The sequence below is a fragment of the Triturus cristatus genome, chromosome 2_1, assembly GCF_964204655.1.
Source record: "Triturus cristatus chromosome 2_1, aTriCri1.1, whole genome shotgun sequence".
NCBI classification, from domain to species: Eukaryota; Metazoa; Chordata; class Amphibia; order Caudata; family Salamandridae; genus Triturus; species Triturus cristatus.
The window spans coordinates 652,755,687-652,770,124 of record NC_140581.1 but is presented as its reverse complement, the minus strand read 5'-3'; positions in this window follow the sequence as shown (position 1 = coordinate 652,770,124).

Here is a 14,438-nt window from a genome sequence, read left to right as displayed (position 1 = left end):
TTTTCCATAGGACCTTTAGACGCAGCTACAGCCCGAACGGCTGAACAGAATTACTTGAAATTTGGCAGAGAGGTAGCCATAAGGTCAAGGAAGTCCCTTTTGCAGGTCTGGTGTAAATCTGTTCAGTATTTCCTGAGAAAATAGCATTTAAATGCATATCAATATCTATACGCGCGCAGGGTGCGCGCACCGTGCGCGCACCGTGCGAGCACCGTGCGAGCACCCTAACGTGCGCGAGCATAATTCTGATTGGTGGTTACATGTTAGTCAACGTTCGAATCGGTCAAAATCACTCGGACCAAGGAAATTCCCCCGTTATAGTTAGTTCAGATAGCTATAACTCGCGCGACCGCCACTCTATCACAAGGATGATGTCATCAGTGATGTCATGAGTGATGCCACTGACCATGTCATGAGTGATGTAATATGTGACGTCATGAGCAGTGGATTGCGGGCGCGCGAGTTATAGTTATCTGAACTAACTATAACAGGGGAATTTCCTTGGTTTTTTACGAGTGAAATATCCACCTAACTATAACATGTGTGAAACCTATGGTTTTTTAAGTGAATTTGCAAGGTTTTTTAAATGCTAATTCCTAACTATAACGTGTGTGAAACCTATGGTTTTGTCAGTGAATATATATATATATATATATATATATATATATATATATATATTCACTGAAAAAACCATAGGTTTCAGGGGCGTTATAGTTAGCTGGATTTTTCACTCGTACAAAACCATTGAAATTCCCCCGTTATAGTTAGTTCAGCTAACTATAACTCGTGCGCCCGCAATGCACTGCTGATGACGTCACATATTACACCACTCACGACATGGTCAGTGACATCACTCATGACATCACTGATGTCATCTCAAATGACATCACTGATGACATCACTGATGACATCATCCAGTGAATGTGTGTTTTTCTGAAAATTACATATGTTGTATATATGTATATCTCAAGGTCGATGGAAGAATAAATGGGTATATACGTGTCTAAATGGATGATTTGTTTTTGAAAAATTGATTGTATAACTGACTGATTAAGTGTATCTTAGTGAATACATGGCTTACTGAGTAATGTTTAAATATGTAAATATCTGTATCTGTCTCTCACTTTGTGTATAAGTGGCTGCATGGGTTGGTGAGTAGCTACATGAGTGTCTATATAGGTTATTAGTTGGTTTTTTGAGTATCAGTATGAGTGTCTGAGTGTCTGTATGGTTCGGTTGGGGGTAATACGTACAGCATAGGTGCATGAATGATTGACTCACTGTTTGTATGTGTTGAAGACAGCATGTGTGCAGGACTGTATGGGTGGATGAGTGTGTGCATGGGTGTGTTAGTGAGTGAATGACTGTCTCAATAGTGTCTTTATGAGTAACTACATATGTTTTAAACTAGTATATGTGACTATTGGTGTATATAAGTGAGTATATGTGAGAGTGAGAGATTGAAAGAGTTCCTGTATGAATAAGTATGTGTTTCTATAAGTGATTGTTTAAAAGACTAAGTATGTGTAAGTTTCTGTAGAATAAGTGTGGTGGTGTGTGTATAACTGTATATGCAAGTAAATGGATGTTTGATTCTTTATTAGCATGAGTGACTATGTGTGTGAGTAATTCTATGGATGAGTGGCGTTGTGTAACAGGCTGTTTAGGTGTATGAGTACATATGATGAGTGAGTACATGTATGAGTGACTGTATAGGACTGTTGGTGAATGAGTGGATGTGTATGTGGATCTTAGAATTACTGAATAGGTTGTTGTAACTGGTATTGGTATGTCCATTGTTTTGAAAATTTTAGTTTCTATTTTTGAATGTGTGTATCAAAGGTTATATTATGGGGAGAGGAGGTCTGCCACTCTATCACACGGATGATGTCATCAGTGATGTCATTTGAGATGTCATCAGTGATGTCATGAGCGATGTCACTGACCATGTCATGAGTGATGTAATATGTGACGTCATCAGCAGTGCATTGCGGGCGCGTGAGTTATAGTTAGCTGAACTAACTATAACGGGGGAATTTCAATGGTTTTGTATGAGTGAAAAGTCCAGCTAACTATAACGCCCCTGAAACCTATGGTTTTTTAGTGAATTTCTAAGGTATTTTAAATGCTAATTCCTAAGTATGACGTGCCTGAACCCTATGGTTTTTTCAGTGAATTTCAAAGGTTTTTTAAATGCTGATTTCTAACTATGCCTACAGAGATAGGACATGTGACGAAAGAAGAAAAAACGCACAGAAAGAAAAAATAAGCAATGGAGAAAAAAGCAACAGAAGTCCTCAAAGACGAAGAAAAGTGCAGGAAGAAGGATAACGTGCAGAAAGAACAAACAGAAGAGCAGCAAGAAGTCTTGTTGCAAAATCATCCTGTACCCTCAACTTTTTCAGACGGATACTGGTGGTAACTGAGTCTGACTAACCAGTCCTAGAGCCAGTGCTATGTTAAAAGTTGGGGTCCCCCTGTGATTAAGATGACCTCCTCTGTAAGCCCCTAGTATATAATAGGGCAGGGGATTAAAACTACCTCTTAAAGCGCGCCGTAGGGCGTGTTTGCACACGTCACCTCAGGCCCCGTCCCCTCCTTTCCCCACTGTGTAAACACGTCCTGTGGCCATTTTAAGTTGGGAGATTAAGTCCCCTTGAATCCTGAGGGTCCCTAGGGTCCAACTAGACCACTAGGTACCTCCCGTAAGCGCCATAGAGCTGCGTTGCAGAGAGATGTAAAAAGGGGCACGGCCTAGACCACCTCTCTGCAATGCAGCGCAGTGGCACTTACTGGAAGCACCTGGTGGGTTAGTGGGCCCACAGGGTCCCTCAGGATTGAAGGGGAATTATTTCCCCAACTTAAAACGTGCCACAGGGCTTGTTTGCACACATTAACTCAGGCCACGTCCCGTCCCTTCACCACTGTGTAAACACGCCCTGTGGCTATTTTTAGTTGGGAGATTAAGTTCACTTGAATCCTGAGGGTCCCTAGGGTCCAACTAGCCCACTAGGTACCTCCAGTAAGCGCCACAGAGCTTCGTTGCAGAGAGGTGTAAAAAATGGCATGGCCTGGACCACCTCTCTGCAACGCAGCTCAGTGGCGCTTACTGGAAGCACCTGGTGGGCTAGTTAGCCCCCAGGGGCCCTCAGGATTGAAGGGGAATTATTTCCCCAACTTAAAACGCGCCATAGGGCGTGTTTGCACATTTCACCTCAGGCCCCGTCCCCTCCCTTCCCCACTGTGTAAACAAGCCCTGTGCCCGTTTTTTAAATTGGGAGATTAAGTCCCCTTGAATCCTGAGGGTCCCTAGGGGCAAAATAGCCCACTAGGTACGTCCAGTAAGCGCTATTGCAGAGAGGTGTAAAAAGGGGCACGGCCTGGACCACCTCTCTGCAACGCAGAGCAGTGGCGCTTACTGGAAGCACCCGGTGGGCTAGTTGGCCCCCAGGGTCCCGCAGGATTGAAAGGGAATTATTTCGCCAACTTAAAACGCGCCACAGGGCGTGTTTGCACACGTCACCTCAGGCCCCGTCCCCTCCCTTCACCACTGTGTAAACGCGCCATATGGCCGTTCTAAGTTGAGAGATTAAGTCCCCTTGAATGCTTAGGGTCCCTAGGGTCAAACTAGCCCACTAGGTACTCCAGTAAGCGCCACAGAGCTGAGTTGCATAGAGGTGTAAAAAGGGGCATGGCCTCAGAACACCTGTCTGCAACGCAGCTCCCTGGTGCATATTGGAGATACCTGTTGGGCTAGTTGGCCCTCAGGGACCCTCAGTATTGAAGGGGAATTAATTCCCCAACTTACAACTGGCCAGGGGGCGCGTTTGCAGAGTGCTGCAAGGAGGGGGCGTGGCCTCCGGCACGATGCCTGTCTTTAATTTTTAATTTTTTTTTAAGAAGGAGGGCTGTGTGGCTCCCCTTCTTTTTCTAATTTATTGTCCCTGGGGACCCCATCTCCCAGGGCCTGCACCCTAATTGTTTTTGTTGAAAAAAATACATTTGGCCCTCCCAAGGCCTTAATCGGCCCCGGGGACCCCAACCCCCGGGTCATGGCCTTTTTTTTTTATTCTTTAGGAGGGGGGCTGCATTGCCCCCCTCCTCAGGCCACTTATGGCCCCGGGGAACCCATCCCCCAGGGCCGGCCTTTGTTTTTTATTATTTTTAAAAAATATATATTTATAGAAACACCTAGGACATGCTGGACAAACCATATGTACCTATCACCATGACGATTTGCGTGATATTCATTAAAAGGCGACTATGCATACAATGAATCCACGTGGAATGTATTTACACCGCTAGTGAAGCTCTGACGTGTCTGACACCCTACCGTTCCTAATCCCGGTGCCCCCGCCGGTGGGTACTCTCCAAGTAGATACCCTTGTCGTTTATTTATGCAAACATGGGTAGCTATTGACGGGCACATTTAATACACACGCACACCAAGCCATTCAAAGGGGATTCGACAAAAATTCGACCAAACTATGCAAGAAACCCCCCTCAAGGTTAATAAAACACACATCCACATGCCCTCCGATGTCTTTGTGCATGCCCCTGCTCCATCCTTTTTGGACAGGGGGAAGGAGAATAGGGGCAGCAAGCTAAGCACAGAGGCTAAGCAGGAGGTCAATGATGGGCCATAGAATTGGGCAATGGAGGGCAGGAGGAGTGGACTGGTACATCATGCTAAATGGAGGGCAGTGGCAGCACATCAGACCATGCATGGCAGGAGGGAGGAGGCTAGTCCATGGATTCAGACAACAGAGGATAGGGAGGAGGTGGATGGGGCAGCAAGCTAACTGTTCAGAGAAGGTGGGTATTAGGAACTTTATTGTTTTTAAAATGTGTGTCTGTGCGAACTACTTAAAATATGAACAAGTATGCAGCATAATCTCACTTTTATTCAGGAAGAAGAGGACGTTTGTGACTGTGACTCTGGGTTCACTTGGCAGAAACACCCCCTGACCCTCCACCCCCATAGCAAAATGTAATGCACGTGAAAAGGGTAGGTGGACGCAGTGTTATATAGAACATAGTCCTGAGAGCACGATTGAAAATGAAAACTAGATATAGTATATGGTATAAACTATGCACCAAAAAGTGTGATTTAAGATGAACCGGGGCGTGAAATATAATATACAATACATTGTGCGCAATGACAGATTCATTGGAGAGCGCGAAATAGCACAGGCACTAGCGCGTGCTATGCGATATGCGCCTTGGAGTGTAATATGCACAGGGCAGTGTTGTGCAACCTAACTAGTCTCTAAAGTTGTAATATAAAATATGTGCTGGGGAGTGTAACTTTGCATATGCACTGTGACAAAGATATGGATCCCAGATTGTAATATGTATGGCATAGCGCTGTGCGTTATAACATAGGCATCGAGGAAGGCACGTTAGATGGGACAATATAACACGTGCGAAGGCAAGTGTGGCATGACATATTCACGGGGTGGTGTTACAGTGCACATGGGCTAGAGAGTGTCATAGCATAAGCACTAGCTGGTGGAATACAACACAGAGGTGTGAGGCAATCGGCGGGCACTGGTGGGTGTAACACAGCATTGGGCTCAGCCATGAGCACGCTGTGACTCTCAAGTGAGGTTTGTCTCCTTTCCAGAGAGTAAAATAAAAAGTATTACACATCCGGCGGTGGATGTGTGTTTTATTAACCGTGAGGGGGGTTTCTTGCATAGTTTGGTTGAATTTTTGTTGAATTCCCTTTGAATGGCTTGGTGTGCGTGTATATTAAATGTGCCCGTCAATAGCTACCCATGTTTGTATAACTAAACAACAAGGGTGTCTACTTGGAGAGTACCCACCGGCGGGGGCGCCGGGATTAGGCACGGTAGGGCGTCAGACACGTCAGAGCTTCACTAGTGGTGTAAATGGAATGAAATGGAATGGAAAATACATGAATATACGACGTTACTTCGCATGCGTTTAGTACGCATGCCATTACTACGCGGTCGTTAGTACGACCGCGTTTTTAGTTCGCATTTCTTTCCTACGCAATTCGGAACAACGAATTGCAGTAGGGGGTGCTGGATGTTGGAATAGTATAATTTACTATTCCAACTGCAGTCTATGCGGACACTAGGGAAGGTGTTGGATTTTAAATCCAACACCTTCCCCCCCTAACGCAAGTCGCTGTTCCGACTTGCGTAGTAAAGGTTTTCTAAGTAACAACGCGTGCATACTAACGTCCGCGTAGTAATGGCATGCGAAGTAACGCATGCTAAGTAAACGCCGTTTACCAAATACATTTGTATAGCGCAGCTATCACTCCAAGGAGCATCTTGGCGCTTGGTGCCAACCTAGGTGGAACATGTTGGCTAACTGATGTCGTTCGAAGGGTCCTGTACACTTTATACTAGGTCTTTACAGGCGGTGTCTGTAAGGGAGAAAACCCAGGTCTTCAGGGCTTTCCTGAAGAGCATTTCTGTTGAGATTTGCCGAAGCTGTGGTGGCAGTTTGTTCCACACCCTGGAACCAATGACAGCCAGGGATTTCCCTCCCTTATTGGTGAGCCTGAATTTAGGGGTCACTAGTAGGTTTTGATTGGAGGACCTTAGGCTACGCGCAGGCAGATAGCATCTATGCATAATCGCCTTTTAATGAATATCACGCAAATCGTCATGGTGATAGGTACATACGGTTTGTCCAGCATGTCCTAGGTGTTTCTATAAATATATATTTTTTTAAAATAATAGAAAATAAAGGCCGGCCCCGGGGGATGGGGTCCCTGGGGCCATAAGTGGCCTGAGGAGGGGGGCAACGTAGCCCCCTCCTAAAGGATTACAAAAAAAAAAAGGCCATGATCCGGGGCTTGGGGTCCCCGGGGCCGATTAAGGCCTTGGGAGGGCCAAATAATTTTTTTCAACAAAAAAAATTAGGGTGCAGGTGAAGTACTGGGTATTTTAGACCCAGCGGTGCAGGGGCACACACCCTATGACTTCTGGGTTCACCCTGTTCCAGACCTACAGAAACACAGAGTCTTCTGGGTGAAGTCAAAGAATCGTTTATTGGCTGCAGACCAATTACAGGTATCCTAGAAGTACAACAGCGTGTATGTTCTCAGGAGACTGCTGAAAATCATAGGAACGGGCTTCTCCTTAAGTACAAAATATCATGCTCCAGGCACACATTCCTTGGTTTACGATATGGCCATTATAAGTATACATTACAAACGAAAAAGCAGAGTCATGATGACCATCCCACATTCCAGTTCGGCCAGCCCACAATGATTTACACAGTAAGGTTCAGATCCCACATTTGATGTCAATAGACCCCCCAATAAACATGAGCATCTCCTGTTTTGGGAAACAAGTCATAAAGCAGGAACAAGCAGGTGTGGAAGAGATTAGCCGGGGGATTGTATAGAATGAAAGGGTTTTATGACGGGTCAAGCCCTGATGCTAATCACAGGTGGACGGAGGAAGGGGAGCTCGTGAGACCGGTTTGACCTGGGGCAGCAGAGCCAGCTGCCCAGGTCACAGAGAAGTCAGAGGGAAAGCCCATGTACTGTGAGGCCCGTATTTACTCCATTATAGCCTATGTGAGGGCAATGACAAGATGGCCACTGCTTCCAAAATGGAACCCGCGTAGTGAAGCAGAATAACGTGTACACAGTGCATTCATAGCTAGAACGGTATATAAAGCACTCGTACATGCCGCATTTACCATTTGCGGTTTGCTAATACCAAGATAGACAGGGGTAGGGCCCTGTCCCCTACGTGGTCCCGAATATTAAAGTACGACACAGGCCCTGGGGGGTCCCCAGGGCCAGTAAATTAGAAAAAGAAGGGGGGCCACACAGCCCTCCTTCTTAAAAAATAAAATAAATAAAAGACCGGCATCGCGCAGGAGGGCACGCCCCCTCCATGCAGCACTCTGCAAACACGCCCCCTGGCCAGTTGTAAGTTGGGGAATTAATTCCCCTTCAATACTGAGGGTCCCTGAGGGCCAACTAGCCCAACAGGTATCTCCAGTATGCGCCAGGGAGCTGCGTTGCAGACAGGTGTTCTGAGGCCACGCCCCTTTTTACACCTCTATGCAACGCAGCTCTGTGGCGCTTACTGGAGGTACCTAGTGGGCTAGTTTCACCCTAGGGACCCTTAGGATTCAAGGGGACTTAATCTCTCAACTTAGAACGGCCACAGGGTGCGTTTACACAGTGGTGAAGGAAGGGGACGGGGCCTGAGGTGACGTGTGCAAACACGCCCTGTGGCGCATTTTAAGTTGGGGAAATAATTCCCTTTCAATCCTGAGGGACCCTGGGGGCCAACTAGCCCACCAGGTGCTTCCAGTAAGCACCACTGCTCTGCATTGCAGAGAGGTGGTGCAGGCCGTGCCCCTTTTTACACCTCTCTGCAATGGCGCTTACTGGACGTACCTAGTGGGCTATTTTGCCCCTAGGGATCCTCAGGATTCAAGGGGACTTAATCTCCCAACTTAAAATACGGCCACAGGGCGTGTTTACACAGTGGGGAAGGGAGGGAACGGGGCCTGAGGTGACGTGTGCAAACACGCCCTATGGCGCGTTTTATGTTGGGGAAATAATTCCCCTTCCATCCTGAGGGCCCCATGGGGGCTAACTAGCCCACCAATGGCTTCCAGTAAGCGGCACTGAGCTGCATTGCAGAGAGGTGGTCCAGGCCGTGCCACTTTTTACACCTCTCTGCAATGCAGCTCTGTGGCGCTTACTGGAGGTGCCTAGTGGGCTAGTTGGACCCTCAGGATTCAAATAAACTCAATCTCCCAACTAAAAACGGCCACAGGGCGTGTTTACACAGTGGTGAATGGAGGGGACTGGGCCTGAGTTAACGTGTGCAAACAAGCCCTGCGGCGCGTTTTAAGTTGGGGAAATAATTCCCCTTCAATTCTGAGGGACCCTGGGGGCCAGCTAGCCCACCAGGCGCTTCCAGTAAGCGCCACTGCGCTGCGATGCAGAGAGGTGGTCTAGGCCGTGCCCCTTTTTACATCTCTCTGCAATGCAGCTCTGTGGCACTTACTGGAGGTACCTAGTGGTCTAGTTGGACCCTAGGGACCCTCAGAATTCAAGGGGACTTAATCTCCCATGTTAAAACGGCCACAGGGCGTATTTACACAGTGGGGAAGTGAGGGGACGGGGCCTGAGGTGACGTGCGCAAACACGCCCTGTGGCGCATTTTAAGAGGTAGTTTTAATCCCCTGCCCTATTATATACTAGGGGCTTACAGAGGAGGTCATGCTGATCAACGACCTCAACGCATCGTGTTCCCTAGTGTATGTAGGTGTTTTCACTGTATTCTAAGTGTCTTTTAACATAGCACTGGCTCTAGGACTGGTTAGTCAGACTCAGTTAACAACAGTATCCGTCTGAAAAAGTTGAGGGTACAGGATGATTTGGCAACAAGGCTTCTTTCTGCTCTTCTGTTTGTTCTTTCTGCATGTTATCCTTCTTCCTGCACTTTTCTTTGTCTTTGAGGACTTCTGTTGCTTCTTTCTGCATTTCTTTTTTTTCTTTCTGTGCGTTTTTTCTTCTTTCTTCTCATGTCGTATCTCTGTAGGCATAGTTAGAAATTAGCATTTAAAAAACCTTTGAAATTCACTGAAAAAACCATAGGTTTCAGGCACGTTATAGTTAGGAATTAATATTTAAAATACCTTAGAAATTCACTCAAAAAATCATAGGTTTCAGGGGCGTTATAGTTAGCTGGACTTTTCACTCGTACAAAACCATTGAAATTCCCCCGTTATAGTTAGTTCAGCGAACTATAACTTGCGCGCCCGCAATGCACTGCTGATGACGTCACATATTACATCACTCATGATATCACTGATGACATCTCAAATGACATCACTGATGATATCACTGATGACATCATCCAGTGAATGTGTGTTTTTCTGAAAATTACATATGTTTTATATATGTATATCTCAAGGTCGATGGAAGAATAAATGGGTATATAAGTGTTTAAATGGATGATTTGTTTTTGAAAAATTGATTGTATAACTGACTGATTAACTGTATCTTAGTGAATACATGGCTTAGTGAGTCATGTTTAAATATGTAAATTTCTGTATCAGTCTCTCACTTTGTGTATAAGTGGCTGCATGGGTTGGTGAGTAGCTACATGAGTGTCTATATAGGTTATTAGTTGGTTTTTTGAGTATCAGTATGAGTGTCTGAGTGTCTGTATGGTTCGGTGGGGGGTATTACGTAGTGCATAGGTGCATGAATGAGTGACTCACTGTTTGCATGTGTTGAAGACAGCATGTGTGCAGGACTGTATGGGTGGATGAGTTTGTGCATGGGTGTGTTAGTGAGTGAATGACTGTCTCAATAGTGTCTTTATGAGTAACTACATATGTTTTAAACTAGTATATGTGACTATTGGTGTATATAAGTGAGTATATGTGAGAGTGAGAGATTAAAAGAGTTCCTGTATCAATAAGTATGTGTTTCTATAAGTGATTGTTTAAAAGACTAAGTATGTGTAAGTTTCTGTAGAATAAGTGTGGTGGTATGTGTATAACTGTATATGCAAGTAAATGGATGTTTGATTCTTTATTAGCATGAGTGACTATGTGTGTGAGTAACTCTATGAATGAGTGGCATTGTGTAACAGGATATATAGGTGTATGAGTACATATGATGAGTGAGTACATATATGAGTGACTGTATAGGACTGTTGGTGAATGAGTGGATGTGTATGTGGATCTTAGAATTACTGAATAGGTTGTTGTAACTGATATTGGTATGTCCATTGTTTTGAAAATTTGAGTTTCTATTTTTGAATGTGTGTATCAAAGGTTATATTAGGGGGCGAGGAGGGGAATTTCAATGGTTTTGTACGAGTGAAAAGTCCAGCTAACTATAACGCCCCTGAAACCTATGTTTTTTTCTGTGAATTTCTAAGGTTTTTTAAATGCTAATTCCTAACTATAACGTGCATGAAACCTATGGTTTTTTCAGTGAATATATATATATATCTAATCCCCACCACGGTTGAAAATCAGGTAATGGGGACACGGACTCCACTTCGTGCTGGATTAATTATTTAATTTAGATAAATAGCAATAAATAAATAGGTAATTATGTAACTCTTCTCCATTGTTGAGTCCATTCGAGTATCAAGCTCCAGAATGAATTTGGACTCCAACCTCCTTAAGAATTTCTCTCTATTTCCTCCTCTTCGGAGGGAGGGGGATTGACCCTATGATATAATACCTCAAGCTGCTCAGATCTTTGTTGCGGATATATGCTGGCCCGGACTTCACTGGCTCTGCTGTGGCAGTTTGTTTGTGTTCCAAGGTATTGGCTAGACTGGGCCCGCCTCGGACTTTGGGAAGGGACAGGGCGGTTGTGGGGCTATTAACCCCATGTTGGGCGGTGTGCACTGTCACTGCTACCCCCGCCGTAAGAATTCCTGATATCTGAGGCTGAGGTGAGGGGACCCGAGGAGGCGCTTTTGTTTTATCATCAAGTAGAAAAATTTGGTTTTAAACAGCATCGTGTGACATCCTGCACCCCCGCATAACCACTCTGTGTTATGTATACCCCCATGCACCACCTACCTGGTTTCATCACAATGGATTCTGGGTTCTGTAGTTCACACAAGCACCGTGAACTAGAACAGGTGAGTGGACATTTGGGGGCGGAGCGGACTTGCACTGTTAATAAGGAGGCAGGACTTACAGTCATGTTGCTGCAAACCTCCTGGACACTTGGGCGCTGAGGAAGGCAAATTATGTGCCGAAATGCATTCGCCAGAACAACTTCAATAAAGTGCTTCCAAAGATTTTCCCCTGTGTGGCCTCTACTCTCTCGCAAGAAGGAGGTGGTTGGATATATATATATAGATATATATTCACTTAAAAAACCATAGGTTTCACACATGTTATAGTTAGGTGGATATTTCACTCGTAAAAAACCAATGAAATTCCCCCGTTATAGTTAGTTCAGATAACTATAACTCGCGCGCCCGCAATCTACTGCTCATGACGTCACATATTACATCACTCATGACATGGTCAGTGGCATCACTCATGACATCACTGATGACATCATCCTTGTGATAGAGTGGCGGCCGCGCGAGTTATAGTTATCTGAACTAACTATAATGGGGGAATTTTCAATGTTTTTTTACGAGTGAAATATCCACCTAATTATAACATGTGTGAAACCTATGGTTTTTTAAGTGAATTTGCAAGGTTTTTTAAATGCTAATTCCTAACTATAATGTATGTGAAACCTATGGTTTTTTCAGGGAATTTGTACGTTTTTTTAAATGCTAATTTATTTATGTATTATTATTATTTTTATACATTTATTTTACAACAAACTACGTATTTTTTTTTGGTTTTTCACCGTGCGCGCACCCCCGGACCCCCGCGATTTAAAAAAAAAAAAAAATTAAAATGTTTTTTTCTGCCTTCGGGGTCCTTCAGGGACCCCCTGACAAAGGCTAGGGGGTCAGGAACTCTCTACCCTGCCCCCTTTTCACGTTCGCCACCTTCCTTTTTCACTCTCGCACTGAAAACAAACAAAATGGCGGCCGACACTTCCTGATTTCGACCGATTCGAACGTTGACTAACATGTAACCACCAATCAGAATTACGCTCGCGCACGTTAGTGTGCTCGCATGGTGCGCGCACGGTGCTCGCACAGTGCACGCACGGTGCGCGGCTATAGATATGTATGTGCTTTTAACTGCAATTTTCTCAGGAACTACTGAACAGATTGACTCCATATATGCAAAAGGCACCTCCCTGAGCTGAGGACTACCTCTCTGCCAAACTTCAAGTAATTCTGTTCAGCCGTTCGGGCTGTACCTTGGACTAAAGGTCCCTATGGAAAATTGCATGGGGAAAACGCGTTTTGGGACCCCCTTTTTTCTCAGCCCCCGCTTGACGAATCCCCCCGAGACTTTCAGGGTAGGAGCGGAGCGGAGCAGAGCGCCCACCTATTTTGAAAATTTCACGAGGATTCGTCAACCGGCGCCAAAGTTATTCCAAATAGAATGTTGCGGATTTCCTATGGAAACACGGTCCTAACTATAACTATCTACTGGCGACCGCCAGTAGATAATATATATATATATATATATATATATATATATCACGTAGCATTGCTCTGGATTGCTTTTTTAGTGTTAGATAGTTTTAGCCGACTTAAGTCCGAGGAGTGGGTAACATGTAGCGGAGTTAGGCCCGGGAAAGAACACTGCCATTTTACATGCACACATTTCTTAAGTTGCCTTCTTTTCTGCTCAATGACTTTTGACACATATTTCCTTGTGTGACAGTGCAGAATTAGTTTCTCTGAAACCACATTGCTTACATTTCCACTTACATTTCCACTTCATAGGCACATTATCATGACAATTTGAACATTTAGTACAAGGCCTCAACATACATTGTGCAAATGTTGTTGTTTGTTATTGGTCCATAAGGTGACAAAGCTATCACAGTAGGATAAACAATGACAGCCTGGGTGAGGCCTCGGTGCGAAAGTATGGATGTTGTTATAATATATATACACATGCATTTCTGTGTTACTATCAGATGAGCACTCTGCTGTCACTGCATGTCGCTGTTTGTCGTGATCTCAGCCAGCTGATTCCTGTTTTTCTTCTGTAAGGAGGAATGTTCAACTTGTGACCAAGACCTGAACACATTTACCCACAGGTAATAGGGAGTTAGATCATCCACAAAGTGATTTTTGGCAGATCACCCACCATAGGCAACTAGGTTAGCGAGTGCATAGTACTAGTACCCCATACACCATACTTATATGCCAGCATATATACACTGCTTTAGAACAATGGTTGAATTGTTTATCCTTTTCCCTGTTCTCATATTGCTAATCACTTTCATCTGCTTCTGTCTAATAATCATTGCAGTGCATATAGTTAACACCAGAATCACAAAGGTAAAATAAACATTGAAACAACTCTTTGTGTATTTCTTGTGTATCTCTCTGGGTATGCATGAGTGACTGACAAAAAGGTTCTAGATCCGTTACCATGATTCCTTGGGGAGTCAAGGTTATCATGTTCTGAGGTTGCCCAATCCATTTGTTACCTTCTCAGGTTTAGGGGTACTTATGGTGGCACTGTGAGCTACCAGGTATATAGGCCAACATATCCTGAGGGGGTGCATAGAATCAGTCTGGCACCATCCGAGCATTTATGGTGTCCAACAAACGCACAATTCCTACTTGAAAAGTAGAAGCAGTACAACCCTATCACCTACCTACAGCCTACTTTACAGGTGACTTATACTAAGTTTAAGGATTGGAAATGGATTTTAAATGCCAAGTCGACTTACAGGTAAAATTGCTCTACATTAGCAGGCCAAAAACATGACTGAAGGGCACCTTCTCTGCACCTTTTCTGCATGGGTGACTTGATTGTGTTGCTGCTTGAGTACATATGTGAGTGAG